This window comes from Schistocerca cancellata, chromosome 6, assembly GCF_023864275.1.
Source record: "Schistocerca cancellata isolate TAMUIC-IGC-003103 chromosome 6, iqSchCanc2.1, whole genome shotgun sequence".
In the NCBI taxonomy this organism is placed as follows: domain Eukaryota; kingdom Metazoa; phylum Arthropoda; class Insecta; order Orthoptera; family Acrididae; genus Schistocerca; species Schistocerca cancellata.
In genome coordinates this window covers 615,763,177-615,778,644 of record NC_064631.1, presented here as the reverse complement: position 1 = coordinate 615,778,644, position 15,468 = coordinate 615,763,177, and the positions used below count along the sequence as shown (strand labels likewise).

The window sequence follows — 15,468 nt, the reverse complement described above, 5'->3', positions numbered from 1 at the left end:
ACAAATTTTTATGGAGTTAATCGTGAAGGACAATGTAACGTCTTCTTCACACTTGAAGAGCGCTTATGAAGAAAATTAGTTGGTGTGGGGTCTACAGCATACACTGCACACAACGCTGTACATAAATCAGCAGATTATTTACCAGTGGACGACGAGTATATTGTAACCAAGATTATTGGTGCTTTTGTATTATATAAACTGACGATCCAAAACATTATGACCACCTGCTAAATAGCACGTTGGGCCATCGTTGTAACGCAATATGTCACCGATTCTGCGTATCACCGACTCTACAGTTCGTTGGTAGATTTGTGCAGCTATGTGGTACCAGGTGTCTACGCATAGGCCATGTAAGTCCCGTAAATAAGTGGCCGCTGCTTTGTGTACACGGTGACGGCGCTCGATAGCGAACCAGATGGAAGCCATCGGATTCGCATCAGGCGAGTTTGGTGGCCAAGACATTAACGTGATTTCATATCATGCTCCTCGAAGCACTGTAGTACGATCCTGGCTTCAAGACTCTGAAAGATGGCATCGTCGTCAGGAAGAAATCAAGCATGAAGGGACGCAAGTGGTTCGCAGCTGACCTGATGGCTTTGAGAACTACCACACGTCAAAGACAAGCGCAGGAGAATGTCTGCTATAGCATAATACTGCTCCCACCAGCCTGCGTCCGTGGCGCGGTGCTCGTTTCGAATAGCCGTTCACATGGATGACGGCATTTGTGGAGGCGACCATCGACCTGGCGTTGCCCCCCTTCTAACAGCCGTGTACCGCAAGTCTCTAGAGGAACGGAAGGTTCCAAATGATTGGAAAAGAGCACAGGTAGTCCCAGTCTTCAAGAAGGGTCGTCGAGCAGATGCGCAAAACTATAGACCTATATCTCTGACGTCGATCTGTTGTAGAATTTTAGAACATGTTTTTTGCTCGAGTGTCATGTCGTTTTTGGAAACCCAGAATCTACTATGTAGGAATCAACATGGATTCCGGAAACAGCGATCGTGTGAGACCCAACTCGCTTTATTTGTTCATGAGACTCAGAAAATATTAGAGACAGGCTCCCAGGTAGATGCTATTTTTCTTGACTTCCGGAAGGCGTTCGATACAGTTCCGCACTGTCGTCTGATAAACAAAGTAAGAACCTACGGAATATCAGACCAGCTGTGTGACTGGATTGAAGAGTTTTTAGCAAACAGAACACAGCATGTTGTTATCAATGGAGAGACGTCTACAGACGTTAAAGTAACCTCTAGCGTGCCACAGGGGAGTGTTATGGGACCATTGCTTTGACAATATATATAAATGACCTAGTAGATAGTGTCGGAAGTTCCATGCCGCTTTTCGCGGATGATGCTGTAGTATACAGAGAAGATGCAGCATTAGAAAATTGTAGCGAAATGCAGGAAGATCTGCAGCGGATATTCCCGGGTTCGATTCTTGGCGGGGTCAGGGATTTTCTCTGCCTCGTGATGGCTGGGTGTTGTGTGCTGTCCTTAGGTTAGTTAGGTTTAAGTAGTTCTGAGTTCTAGGGGACTGATGACCATAGATGTTAAGTCCCATAGTGCTCAGAGCCATTTGAACCATTTTTTGCAGCGGATAGGCACTTGGTGCAGGGAGTGGCAACTGACCCTTAACATAGACAAATGTAATGTATTGCGAATACATAGAAAGAAGGATCCTTTATTGTATGATTATATGATAGCGGAACAAACACTGGTAGCAGTTGCTTCTGTAAAATACCTGGGAGTATGCGTGCGGAACGATTTGAAGTGGAGTGATCATATAAAATTAATTGTTGGTAAGGCGGGTACCAGGTTGAGATTCATTGGGAGAGTCCTTAGAAAATGTAGTCCATCAACAAAGGAGGTGGCTCACAAAACACTCGTTCGACCTATACTTGAGTATTGCTCATCAGTGTGGGATCCGTACCAGATCGGGTTGACGGAGGAGATAGAGAAGATCCAAAGAAGAGCGGCGCGTTTCGTCACAGAGTTATTTGGTAACCGTGATAGCGTTACGGAGATGTTTAACAAACTCAAGTGGCAGACTCTGCAAGAGAGGCGCTCTGCATCGCGGTGTATCTTGCTCGCCAGGTTTCGAGAGGATGCGTTTCTGGATGAGGTATCGAATATATTGCTTCCCCCTACTTATACCTCCCGAGGAGATCACGAATGTAAAATTAGAGAGATTAGAGCGCGCACGGAGGCTTTCAGACAGTCGTTCTTCCCGCGAACCATACGCGACTGGAACAGGAAAGGGAGGTAATGACAATGGCACGTAAAGTGCCCTCCGCCACACACCGTTGGGTGGCTTGCGGAGTATAAATGTAGATGTAGATGCAAAACCGTGATTCATTTGACGAGCCGACACGTTTCCAGTGATACACGCTTCAATCTCGATGATCCGGGCCCACTACAATCGTAACTGACGATGTCGTTGGACCAACATGTGGACAAGCAAGGGTCGTCCGCTGCGGAGCCCCTTGTTCAACAATGTGCGCTGTATGGTGCGCCCACCGGCATTGTGCTCTTTCGCCAGAGGCGCCATCTACCCTACTTTAAAGAGCAGACAAGCCTTCAAACCCCACGTTCTGTGAAGAGTCGTGGACGCCCAACCACTTGACGTGTAGTGGTAGTTTAACTGCCCTTCTACCACTTTTCCGTAGATACTCAAGACGGCAGCACGTGAATATTCGACCAGCTTCGCCGTTTCGAGATACTCGTTCGCAGGCTCTGCGTAATAATAATCTGCCCTTTGGCAAAGTTGCTTATCTCAGTGGATTTCTCCGTTTGCAGCACGTATCTTCGCTAGGGTAATCCCTCAGCCGGCTCTGCGTGGCTTACATGCTTTTCTTTCTGCGTCACGTGCTCGCAAGGCCACCAGGAGGCATCTAGCCTTGCAGAGGGCAGTGGTCACAATGTTTTGGCTTATCATTGTGCATAGCGCGTGCAGAAGCTCTCAAAGATTTTTGCGAAGAGGCAGAGATCCAGTACAAAAGAATTTTGGGATACAGCAAAACAAGATGGCTTGCACTTTTCCTGCAGTTGAGAGAATCTTGCAAATGTATGTAGCATTGAAAGCTTACCTTTTACGGCAAGAAAAATGTCCAGCTGCACTATAAGCCTAAAATTCGTACTTGTTCGAGCTGGCTTATTTAACGATTCCATGAAAACGATGGAAGGAGACAAAATAAGATGTATGGAAGTTCCTCACTTGTTTTTGGACCTGCAACAACTACACAAACAGTAACTTCTACCACAGCTGCATCCAGTATCTACGGAAATACATCCATCAGTACGGTGAATTCGGAACATATAACTGGACTGAGCAAAAACAATGCCTGAAATGGGTTGACGTAGATCAGACTTACCAAATGCTGACGGTGCAAATACCTACGACAGCAATGACATTAGCAGACGGGAACTTATTCGACGAAGTCTGCTACGTCTCGGATTAGGTGGATCACGATGTACTCAAGAGACGGGAGGAGATGAAGAGCAGTACGGAGCAACGGCGGTTAGAGGTCTTCATTAAGCTTAATGAGGGGCAAATACCACATAAAAACTGTCTGACTATTATCGAGTGCCTACTCTGCTTATCAGGGACGAACGCACATACCGAACGAGTATTTTCGTTGATGAATGCCATGTGGACACTGGAAAAATCGTCACATAAAGTCGAAACGCTATGTGCAATGCTCATCGTAAAATTTAGTATTGGATCTTGTGAAAATGTTTTTTGAAATTATAAATCAAAACGCAGAATTAATCAAACAATGTCACTCAAGTCAGAAGCATGAATTTAAAAAGAAATGAACACATCAGTCAAAATTTTATTGTAGTCCTTATTACATGTGGCGCAATGAAAGTTACTTCATGTGTTTCCTAAAAAAGATATTCAACAGTTCCTCAGCGTTCACAGTTAATGGAATATCTCGATGGATGAGCATCAGTGCCAGTCCATTTAAATGATCTTCTGTCGTCGTGCTGCAAAGACATGTCTTCAGATAGACTATGGTTGAGAAAGATCTCCTCCCTTCCACTGGAGGTTCGAGTCCTCCTTCGGGCATGGGTTTATGTTAGCATAAGTTAGTTTAACTTAGTTTAAGTAGTGTGTAAGACTAGGGACCGATGACCTCAGCAGTTTGGTTCATTAGGAATTCACACACATTTGAACATTTGAGAAAGATCTCTCCGCAGTGTTTCAGGAAATGTGCACAACAATTGAAACAAGACTCTGATATTTGGTAGCGCCTCTACTGGAGATTTTTGCATATTTTCGTCCGCTTGTTGCCAGATTTGTAGATCTCCCTTCAAAGCTCCAAAGCAACAGAGATCATATTTGAATGCTGCAGCACTTTCCAAAACATGCTCTATATCTTTGTCACTTAAGTTCAGCGACAGCAATTTATGTAGGTGTCGGATTCTTTGTAGGTGAGTTGTAGGGAATCTTCATGACATTTAGTTTAACAAATGAGCGAGAAAAGCTATGGTTATAGTCCTCTGCTGAGTGTGTCTGAAAATTAGGTTTGTTCGTTTGACAGTTTGCTAGCCTGATGACTGATTTCTGTGCCAGTCTCATCTGTTAGACTTTCGGCTCTATTGAAAATTATTTTAAACGCATCCGTGTTAATTTTGCGGTGCTAGTGAAGGCTTTTTGTGGTTGTGCCGAAAGTATATTAATTTCGAAGGTCTGTAACGATCGAGATTAAGAAAGAATGTCAGCGAGGATGACAAAGCTTGCAATGAATTCCGACGAGATAATAACTTGGAGCAGCAAACTGCAGGTGTATCACCCAATTTTTGCAAAATTAAAGGGAGACATGGGAAAACGTCTAAAAATGTCAAAATCTTATCATGTCTTTCCACCCATCTTGTCTCACACATTTTTGTTAGTACCTTTTGTTTTTCCATGGGCATATGAGTTTGAATTTCTTCTTTGAAAAGATACGTTCTTCCATCTGATTCACGGAGAAAGGTTGCCGGGCCTGAAATTCCTTCCGCATCATATCTTATGCTATGTACGAACCATGCAGTACTGACGTCTAAGTTAAGTCTGTGGGTTGCAAGATCAGTTTAAAATGATAAAGACTGAATATTGGAAGTTTACACTGAATCCTCCATCACGTGCTTGACCCTGCCACAGTGAAATGTCTATGATCAGGTGTTCTAATTCCTGCAGTATATTGCGAGACATGTTTTCAGCAGTACGATCCACAGTCTGGACAAACTTGAGGAAATCTTCTTTGATTTCATTCGTATTCACTTCGAAATAGCGGATACAAACGGATGATTGCTCACTAATAAAAAGATCTGTAGCCTCAGCAGCTATAACAAAAAATATTTTGGCTACCATTTTGTCTGTTATTAATAGCTCATACCTCTCAGTTAACTCGTTTTGCGTCGATCTGCTACTTGGGAATAATTTTTAGCACACGTTTTCACATGATCGAGTAGTATCTCATCTCCAGCATCTATTCGAAACTTCAAAAAAGCTGTGAAATTTCTCAGGGATCTTTCCGATTGTAAATCTCCATCATCCGTGTGTCCTCTTAATGGAATGCTTTTCATTCCATATAATATTTGCTGCTTGATTCACTATTATTTGATCATCATTACCTCTGCCTACTGATTTAATTATTTGTAAGTTCATCTGTGAAACGATTACACAGAGACAGAGCTACTTTATCATTTGTAATATTGTTAGCATATGGATTAGTTGCCAACACCCTCGCCACAGTGGTAACTCGGGTTCCGGTCCGGATCACCGAAGTTAAGCACGGTCGGGCTTGGCTAGCACTTGGATGGGTCACCGTCCGGGATTGCCGAGTGCTGTTGGCAAGCGGGGTGCACCCAGCGTTTGTGAGGCCAAGTGAGGAGCTACTTGACTGAGAAGTTGCGGCACCGGTCACGAAAACTGACAACGGCCGGGAGAGCAGCGTCCTGATCACATATCCTTCTGGATCCGGTGACGCCTAAGGGCTGAGGATGACATGGCGGTCGGTCGGTACCATTGGGCCTTCGATACCTGTTCGGACGTTGTTGTTGTTGTTGTTGTTGTTGTTATGTATTACTCACTGAACATTTCAACAACAAATGAAGTGCTATATTATGACTGAAAACTCTGTTTCCTGATAACAAAGGCTGAAGACGACACAAGGTACAATCTGCCAACAAGAGGACTTTGGCGAAATGTCAGGTTGCAAGTCTACTGACTGTAAGAAGCCTGACGATGATGGAAAGTCGGCACGTGTAGCTTCAAATAAAGTTGTTTATAGTAACTAGTAACAATACCATTTCCTACTATATAGGAAAATATTGCAAAGAGATATAATGTTTACCGAAAATACCTGAATGTGTGAGCCTGATTACAGCACTAAAAAATTTACAATTTACAAGTTTTTCAAAAAGTAAAAGGTTTAACTTTACCTGCATAGCGAGTAAAACCCAAACACTTGCTCACTTACCTGCTATACAATCACGAAACGATAAACTACGTCATATTTTATTGTAATTTTGTCGTAAATTCTGACAAGAAACGAACAAGTAGCAAAGAAATGAAGGCGTAACACAAGAAGTTACACTTACATTCCATTAATTCCAGGCTTTTTGCATTTTTTGAACTCTTAATTACGTGCTGCCCGTAAGTAAAAATTGTGATTATACCGAGTTCTCTCTCTCTCTCTCTCTCTCTCTCTCCCTCTCCCTCCCCTTTTTTTCCTCAGACTGTCTGGGGGTGGAAGGGCACGCGCCCCCGTGATCCTGGACGCCTGCCCCGCCCCCTCCCCCTTTCCTGAATCCGCCATTGATACTTGGTAACTGGCTGCAGAGGAGTCACTAGAAGCCGAGCACCGCAAAATTAGAGAAGGGTGTGAGAGAAATCTTATATAACGACTTGTACAGCAGACATGTTCTCTATCGGCGTGAAGAGCATCCTCATCCTCATGCTTAGGTGGCAAAAAACAGCAGGCTCTAAACTGACGTCAACCATTGTACACTGTTCAAGGATTATTGTAATTCTGAACCTATATGTTAAATATTCAAAAGGGTACATAAAACTCAGCTAGGTAATAAGTAAGTATCAATTTTCAACGTCACCTTTATCCACTTGTTCTACATTCCTGATTCTCCTCACTTGGATTTAATGTCCTCTTAAGAAATCTATGTTATGGAAGTACTGTAGGAAAGGTATATACTCGTCTCAGTCCCAAGGCCTGATTACTGACAGTACTCAATCTTTTTCAGTTCTATATGATGTGCTTGTCAGGGAGATTTTTCCTTTGTAGTTAACGTAGATTGGTACTGCTAGCATCCTTTCCCTTTTTTCTTTTTTATGGTTTTGAAGTTGCGTTATTTTATGTGTTTACTGATTTTCTGTATCCAAACGCAACATATATAACAAATGGAAGATATGTATGAATATTTATAATCCTACCTGAAAATGTATGATGTTGTAATTTTGTGTAATGTTAATATAATTTTTGTGCAATTATGTAAATTAGGGATTTCCAAAGTGGTCGATGTCTACCCCTTGGGGTCGATATCGGTTTCCTAGGCGTAGGAAATCGATATCGACATAAACGAAAACTGATTTTGGGGGTCGACGAGGTCTAAAAATCGACCCCTATCAAATTAACACAAGTTCTTATTTAAAACTTTCAAGATAGGTAGATACTGTATTGTTTATGTTGTGTTACGTATACTAAGAATAATTAATATTTTTGTAGGAAATAGCATTGTTGTAGTAATGTAAAGTCTCAAGTTCGTACAAGATGAAAAACTCGGCAAGTCTGTGTGGACAAGTTTGTGCAAGATAATGAGTTCGATCGTACGTCTTTGTACGTTTTGAAATTCGTTGGAGCTTGAACGATAATAAACTCATATAAGTACTCATTTATTCCAAGAGATTACACAGTTATTACATAGCTAAATTAAGTGAAGTAAAGTGACTGAAAAAGTGGTAAACACAACATACAACATATTTTAAATAGGTAGGTATAAAAGTATTTGTAAAAATTACTTACACTTAAGTTGTTAAGTAGGTAGGTACCTAAACTTTGAAGTGTTCAGTTTGCTTTGGTTTTCGTTCTTATGCTTATAGGTACCTACTTACCTATTACGAATTTTCTCAGCTATGTGAGGAAAACGACAAAGTCTTTACTCGATTACTTCTGCACACTGAAGTTCGCTGGCTATCAAGAGGCTCTTGCTTAGAAAGATTTTCAGCCATTTTTGAATCTGTGTTGGAGTTATTACAAGAAAAAGATACGAATTTGAAAGAAAATCTGAACAATTGTAAAACAGATATTTATTACTTACTGATATCTTTGGAATGTTCAACAAAGTTAACTTGCAACTGCAGGGTGACGATCTTAACTTGATTAAAACAAAATCAATAATATCGGCCTTCGTGGGTAAACTAATCCTTTATAAACAAAATTTAGGCAGAAAAGAATATTCGCAGTTTACGAATTTCTCAAAATTACCAGAAATGCTTCAAGATGATGACATTTTATTATATGTCACTCACTTGGACGCATTACACAAGGATTTTATGGAGAGGTTTGAGGATCTTTTAAATTTACTAATTCCTCAATGGATAACAAATCCGTACAATACCACAGCCATAGAAGAAGCCAATGTGATAATGCAAGAAGAGTTGATTACCATCAGCACAGACAAAGAGCTTAAGCAGAAGTTCAGCCAAGGCTATCAGAAGTTCTGGTTGCAACGCAACATTGAAACACAGTATCCTACATTGTGGAACATTGCTGAAAAATACCTTATCGCTTTTCCATCATCATACCTAGTTGACAAAAGCTTCAGTGTGGTAACAAACATTTTGACGAAGCAAAGAAATCGTTTGAAAATCAACGAACGTTCTGATTTAAGGCTGCATCTCACCAATATTGAACCGGATGTAGCTACACTCCTGGAAATGGAAAAAAGAACACATTGACACCGGTGTCTCAAACCCACCATACTTGCTCCGGACACTGCGAGAGGGCTGTACAAGCAATGATCACACGCACGGCACAGCGGACACACCAGGAACCGCGGTGTTGGCCGTCGAATGGCGCTAGCTGCGCAGCATTTGTGCACCGCCGCCGTCAGTGTCAGCCAGTTTGCCGTGGCATACGGAGCTCCATCGCAGTCTTTAACACTGGTAGCATGCCGCGACAGCGTGGACGTGAACCGTATGTGCAGTTGACGGACTTTGAGCGAGGGCGTATAGTGGGCATGCGGGAGGCCGGGTGGACGTACCGCCGAATTGCTCAACACGTGGGGCGTGAGGTCTCCACAGTACATCGATGTTGTCGCCAGTGGTCGGCGGAAGGTGCACGTGCCCGTCGACCTGTGACCGGACCGCAGCGACGCACGGATGCACGCAAAGACCGTAGGATCCTACGCAGTGCCGTAGGGGACCGCACCGCCACTTCCCATCAAATTAGGGACACTGTTGCTCCTGGGGTATCGGCGAGGACCATTCGCAACCGTCTCCATGAAGCTGGGCTACGGTCCCGCACACCGTTAGGCCGTCTTCCGCTCACGCCCCAACATCGTGCAGCCCGCCTCCAGTGGTGTCGCGACAGGCGTGAATGGAGGGACGAATGGAGGCGTGTCGTCTTCAGCGATGAGAGTCGCTTCTGCCTTGGTGCCAATGATGGTCGTATGCGTGTTTGGCGCCGTGCAGGTGAGCGCCACAATCAGGACTGCATACGACCGAGGCACACAGGGCCAACACCCGGCATCATGGTGTGGGGAGCGATCTCCTACACTGGCCGTACACCACTGGTGATCGTCGAGGGGACACTGAATAGTGCACGGTACATCCAAACCGTCATCGAACCCATCGTTCTACCATTCCTAGACCGGCAAGGGAACTTGCTGTTCCAACAGGACAATGCACGTCCGCATGTATCCCGTGCCACCCATCGTGCTCTAGAAGGTGTAAGTCAACTACCCTGGCCAGCAAGATCTCCGGATCTGTCCCCCATTGAGCATGTTTGGGACTGGATGAAGCGTCGTCTCACGCGGTCTGCACGTCCAGCACGAACGCTGGTCCAACTGAGGCGCCAGGTGGAAATGGCATGGCAAGCCGTTCCACAGGACTACATCCAGCATCTCTACGATCGTCTCCATGGGAGAATAGCAGCCTGCATTGCTGCGAAAGGTGGATATACACTGTACTAGTGCCGACATTGTGCATGCTCTGTTGCCTGTGTCTATGTGCCTGTGGTTCTGTCAGTGTGATCATGTGATGTATCTGACCCCAGGAATGTGTCAATAAAGTTTCCCCTTCCTGGGACAATGAATTCACGGTGTTCTTATTTCAATTTCCAGGAGTGTACATTGGTAGATAGTCACCAGGTTCATCCATCACACTGAATGTTTTATTTTCTCTTTGCGATTTAATACTTTTTTAAATATAATTTCCTACCTACTTAAGATTCTTTAAGTACTTAATTTGTAATAATCATTATAAATTAAACTTGATATTTACTGAATTGTATGTCTTTTTATTTTGTTAAATTTTGATGAGAAAATGAGGTCAACTTTACTCACTTAACCAAGTGCAAAGTTTTCCAATTGGTACCTTAGTACCTAGGTATTTTGTATCAATAGGAAAAAACTAAAGATAGGCCCCCTTATTCATAATAGTCTGCTAACTTAAAGCATTGCTAATTCTCACTCTGTCTTCTTCTATTGACCTAAGTCAGAATGAAAAATAACACTCTGTAGCAGCTGTTTTAAGTTAATGGACCATTATGAATGAGGGGGTTGATCTTAAAAGTAGGTAATTTGGCCATGGGGGTCTGAGGTAACAGTTCATTTTGGAAAAGGGGTCACTTGTCCAAAATAGTTTGGGGATCCATGATGTAAATGAAGTTTTATATCCATTAGGACAAAATTTATTTCCCTGTAATTAACATTTGATACTAGAGTGAAAGGTGATCCGATTTTTTGGATGGAGATGCGTTAACTAAAGTACGGTTCCTGTAATTATGGGAGGAAGAACTATTGAATCAAGTTTCGGACGATGGTGTCAGGTACAGTTATGAAAAGAAGTGAAAGTGAAGCCGTTCTTGAAGCTTATCAGATTCAGTGAAGAGTTCTGTCAAAGACAAAGTTGTGGTGTCTTGGCAGAATGCACTGGTGAGCTTGTAATTGATCATCCAGTATCTGAAGTATTCAGAGGCGGTGAAGACGGCTCAAGAAGAGAAGATGCTGATCGATTGATGGAGGAAGGAAAAGTGGAATTAATTTTTTTTGTGAAAATTTTAGAGACAGGAAGAGAAGAGAGTAAGAATCGAAAAACGTTTAACGGCGAACGGCAGTTGCGGCGCTGTTTTGAAGAACTGAGCAACTAACTGGACTCTTATCAATTGAAGAAGTAAAGTCTGTAAATGAATCCTCCATCATGTTATGGAACCTTATTTGCAGAGGTCCGTCTTAATAAATGGTTCAAATGGCTCTGAGCACTATGGGACTTAGCATCTGAGGTCATCAGTCCCCTATAACTTAGATCTACTTAAACCTAATTAGCCTAAGGACATCATACACATCCATGCCCGAGACAGGATTCGAACCTGAAAAGGCCTAGAACCGCTCGGCCACAGCGGCCTGCTAATCACATAAATTTTACATGTCACAATTACCGGTTTCGGCTGCTGCTATCTTCCGATTTGTTACAAACAGAAAAACAGTGATGTCCCAGCTAAATTCAGTTAGTTGAAACAAAATCTATAAGAGGCCTTGTGGTAAATACGAATAATAAAAATGTTAACATGATTAAAACCACGCATACCAGCCATGTACACTATAAAAATATTCTGATAGAGTTATCAACGTCAAAATCTGTACGTTTAAGTACGTAGTAAGTGCTGGTGATGGACCGGATGCGTACAGATTTTATGCAGGTAACTGAGGACAGTACAGGGCATTATAGCTAGGGTACATGATTAACTAGCATTGTAAAATCAATGGTTAAAACGCTGTTTGCGTAGTCACTAAGTAAAATAACTTCATACGACAAAATAAGACTCCGACAATAAAGAACAACTGACATATAATATGTAGGCATAAAATCCATACTTTAAATCCATATAAGACGCCGTAAGAGTAACAATAGAAAGCTCCTAGTCTGGGAAAGTAAATATCACATAATTGTGTAAAAGCCGGAATAAAAAGTTTAAAAGCAGCATCACATCTATAAATTGACGAATTATAAGAAGTTTTTGTTTTCCTGTGGCGGAGCTTGCGGCAGAAGGTCCAGTCTCCTCGTTGCTGATGGCTGGCGCACACGACCGCACGCCAAGCTACTGCTCAAACTAGTAGTTCTCTGAATACATCAAAATAAGCATTCAGGTTAAACTCATTCTGTTCATTCAGCAGTAATCCCGGTTGCCGTCTTCTGTGTACGTAAATTTCCATTTCTTCCAGTAGATTCTATAATTGTTCTTTTGCTGTCTTATGCAACACTTTTATATTATCCTCTACATTGCCTGCCAACTGCTTCTCTTGATCGAAATGTGTTCCGAATACCCTCTTATATCGGCTACATGTATGCTCTCTAAACGAGTCTTGAAATTCCTTCCCGTCTGACCGACGGAATCTTGGTAGCTGATCTTATAGGCACCAGATTCTAAACATCTGTTGCCGTTGTTGCCAACTTTGTGGCGTAGCTTACAACCAACTGTCACTTCCGTTTGAAATCCAGTTTTTACTTTCGTTGTTCTGAAGGCTTGCGCAGTTCTTCGGAAAACTCACTATTGTATGACACAGCAACAAACTTGTTGCACTCTGGATCTATTGTATTCTTTTGTCAAGTAGTTTTGAATTTAGTTTGTCCTGTAAGTTCATTACATAACAGTCCTTATATCCGTTTGCCCTGACTACTTGTTTAATCACATTTGCTTCTTACGCTTCGTTGTTATGGATGAGTGGTAGTTCCAGCATCCTGTTGAACATGGTTCTAAAATAGTGCCATTTATGCTTCTTAGGGTGACAGGATTTCGAATTTATAATCGTGTCAGTAACACCTCCTTTAGTTAAGCTAAGACTTAAAAAACTTATACTTCCCCCTTCTTCCGGTTACACTGTGAACTTGATTACTTCGTGCATTCCACTAATTCTTTCTGCTGCCTCACGTATTTCATCTTCGTCCCTTTGTAAAGTCAGTAGTAGATGTCGTTTACATCTGTGGTACAATTTTTGCCGCGCGGTCGTGGGCGCCTTGTCATGGTTTGCGCCTCCCCCCCCCCCCTCCCCCGTCGGAGGTTCGAGTCCTCCCATGGGCATGGATGTGTGTGGTGTTGTCCTTAGCGTAAGTTAGTTTAGGTTAGATTACGTAGTGCGTGAGCTTAGGGACCGATGACCTAAGCAGTTTGGCCCCATAAGCCCTTACCACAAATTTCCAAAAGAGATGGTAGACATAAGATTAGCATATATAGGAAGGCGACTGCTGCTGACACGATCATAAATACTAAATCCTTTCACCATAAGATGCATAAAAAATGGCTCTGAGCACTATGGGACTTAACATCTGAGGTCATCAGTCCCATAGAACCTAGATCTACTTAAACCTAACTGACCTAAGGACATCACATACATCCATGTCCGAGGCAGGATTCGAACCTGCGACCGTAGCGGTCGCACGGTTCCAGACTGAAGCGCCTAGAACCGCTCGGCCACCACGGCCGGCTAAGATGCATAAATGGGCATACTTTAAAGCCGTGATCAACAGGATGCTGAAACTACCACTCACCCAAAACAATGAGGTGTGAGAATGAAACGTGATTAAATAAGTAGCCAGGGCAAGCGGGTATAAGGACTGTGATGTCATGAACTTATACAAAAAACTTAAGAATACATGAGAAAAATAATGCAATAGATCCAGACTGGAACAAGTTTGGTGCTGTGTCACGCAATGATGCATTTTCCGACAAAACTGTGCAAGCCTTCAGATCAACGAAAGTAAAAACTGAATTTCAAACGAAAGTTACAGTTGGGGTGTTCAAAAGTCTCTCCGCAGTGCCGTAGGCCGCAGTGAATATGCCGAAATGAAACTGAGGCAAATACAACTTATTAATTAATTGAATATTCATTTCTACTTACAAATTTTCATATTAAATGTTGAAAGTGTCCCCACTATTGTTGAATACACAATTCAATTCGTCTAATGATGTTTCCAAACACAAGCTGTAACATTTTTTCGGTAACAGAAGCCGTGAAAGTGGATACTGCAGTTTTCAATTCATCGATGGATTTTGGACGGTTTTTATAAGCAGCTGCTTTCGTTGCACCCCAGAAGAAAAAGTCAAGTGGTGATAGGTCAGGCGATCGTCGAGGCCTAAGTCCCTCCAGGCAGGCGAACAATCATACGGCACTGAGGAGAGACTTTTTGAACACCACGTAGGTTACGGTGTGAAGTTGGCAATAATAGCAACAAATATTTAGAATCTGGTGACTACAAGATCAGCTGCCAAGACTGCGAGAAGTTTCATGTCAATTACACGGGAAGGAATTTCAAGACGCGTTTTAGAAAGTGTACATGTAGCCAAAACAAGAGCGCATTCACCACACATTTGGGTTCAGAGTAGCACGTGGCACGTGATAGAGGAGAATAATGAAGTGTTGCATAAGGCACCAAAAGAAAAACTATTGAACCTACTGGAAGAAACGGAAATTTTACGTACACATAAAACGGCAATCGGGGTTACTGCTGAATGACCAGAATGAGTTTAACCTGAATGCTTATTCAGATGTATTCGGAGACCTACTAGTTTGAGCAGCGTTGTGGGCCGCAGCAGATTGGCGTGCGGTCGTGTGCGCCGGCCTTCTTCCACGAGCTCCGCCACAGGACAACAAAAACTTCTTACAGAGAAGTCACGATGCTGCACCTCTCAGATTCCACTCCGAATGTGACATCGACTATAGAGATTTAATACTCTCTGTCTTACGCTTACCGTTGTGTTTGTTTTGCCATGCAGAAAGCTAGGCGCTTCAGTCTGGAACCGCGCGACCGCTACGAAAATGGCTCTGAGCACTATGGGACTTAACATCTATGGTCATTAGTCCCCTAGAACTTAGAACTACTTAAACCTAACTAACCTAAGAACATCACACAACACCCAGTCATCACGAGGCAGAGCGACCGCTATGGTCGCAGGTTCGAATCCTGCCTCGGGCAAGGTTGTGTGTGACGTCCTTAGGTTAGTTAGGTTTAAGTAGTTCTAAGTTCTAGGGGACTGATGACCTCAGATGTTAAGTCCCATAGTGCTCAGAGCCATTTGAACCATGCTGAAAGATTTCACTTTATAGCTGTGATGTTACTGTGAAACGTTTTATTCTGGCTATTACACAATTATGTGATATTTACGTTGTCACTCCAGGTACTTCCTATTATTACTCTTAACACGTTTTATGAGAATTCTAAGTATGGATTTTATGCCCGCATATTGTACGT

At 42.7% G+C, this 15,468-nt stretch overlaps 1 pseudogene; it reads left to right on the top strand.

Annotated features, from left to right (window-relative positions):
- Nucleotides 1-5,720: 5,720 nt before the first annotated feature.
- On the top strand, nucleotides 5,721-5,840 carry LOC126089836 (5S ribosomal RNA; annotated as a pseudogene).
- Nucleotides 5,841-15,468: the final 9,628 nt, after the last annotated feature.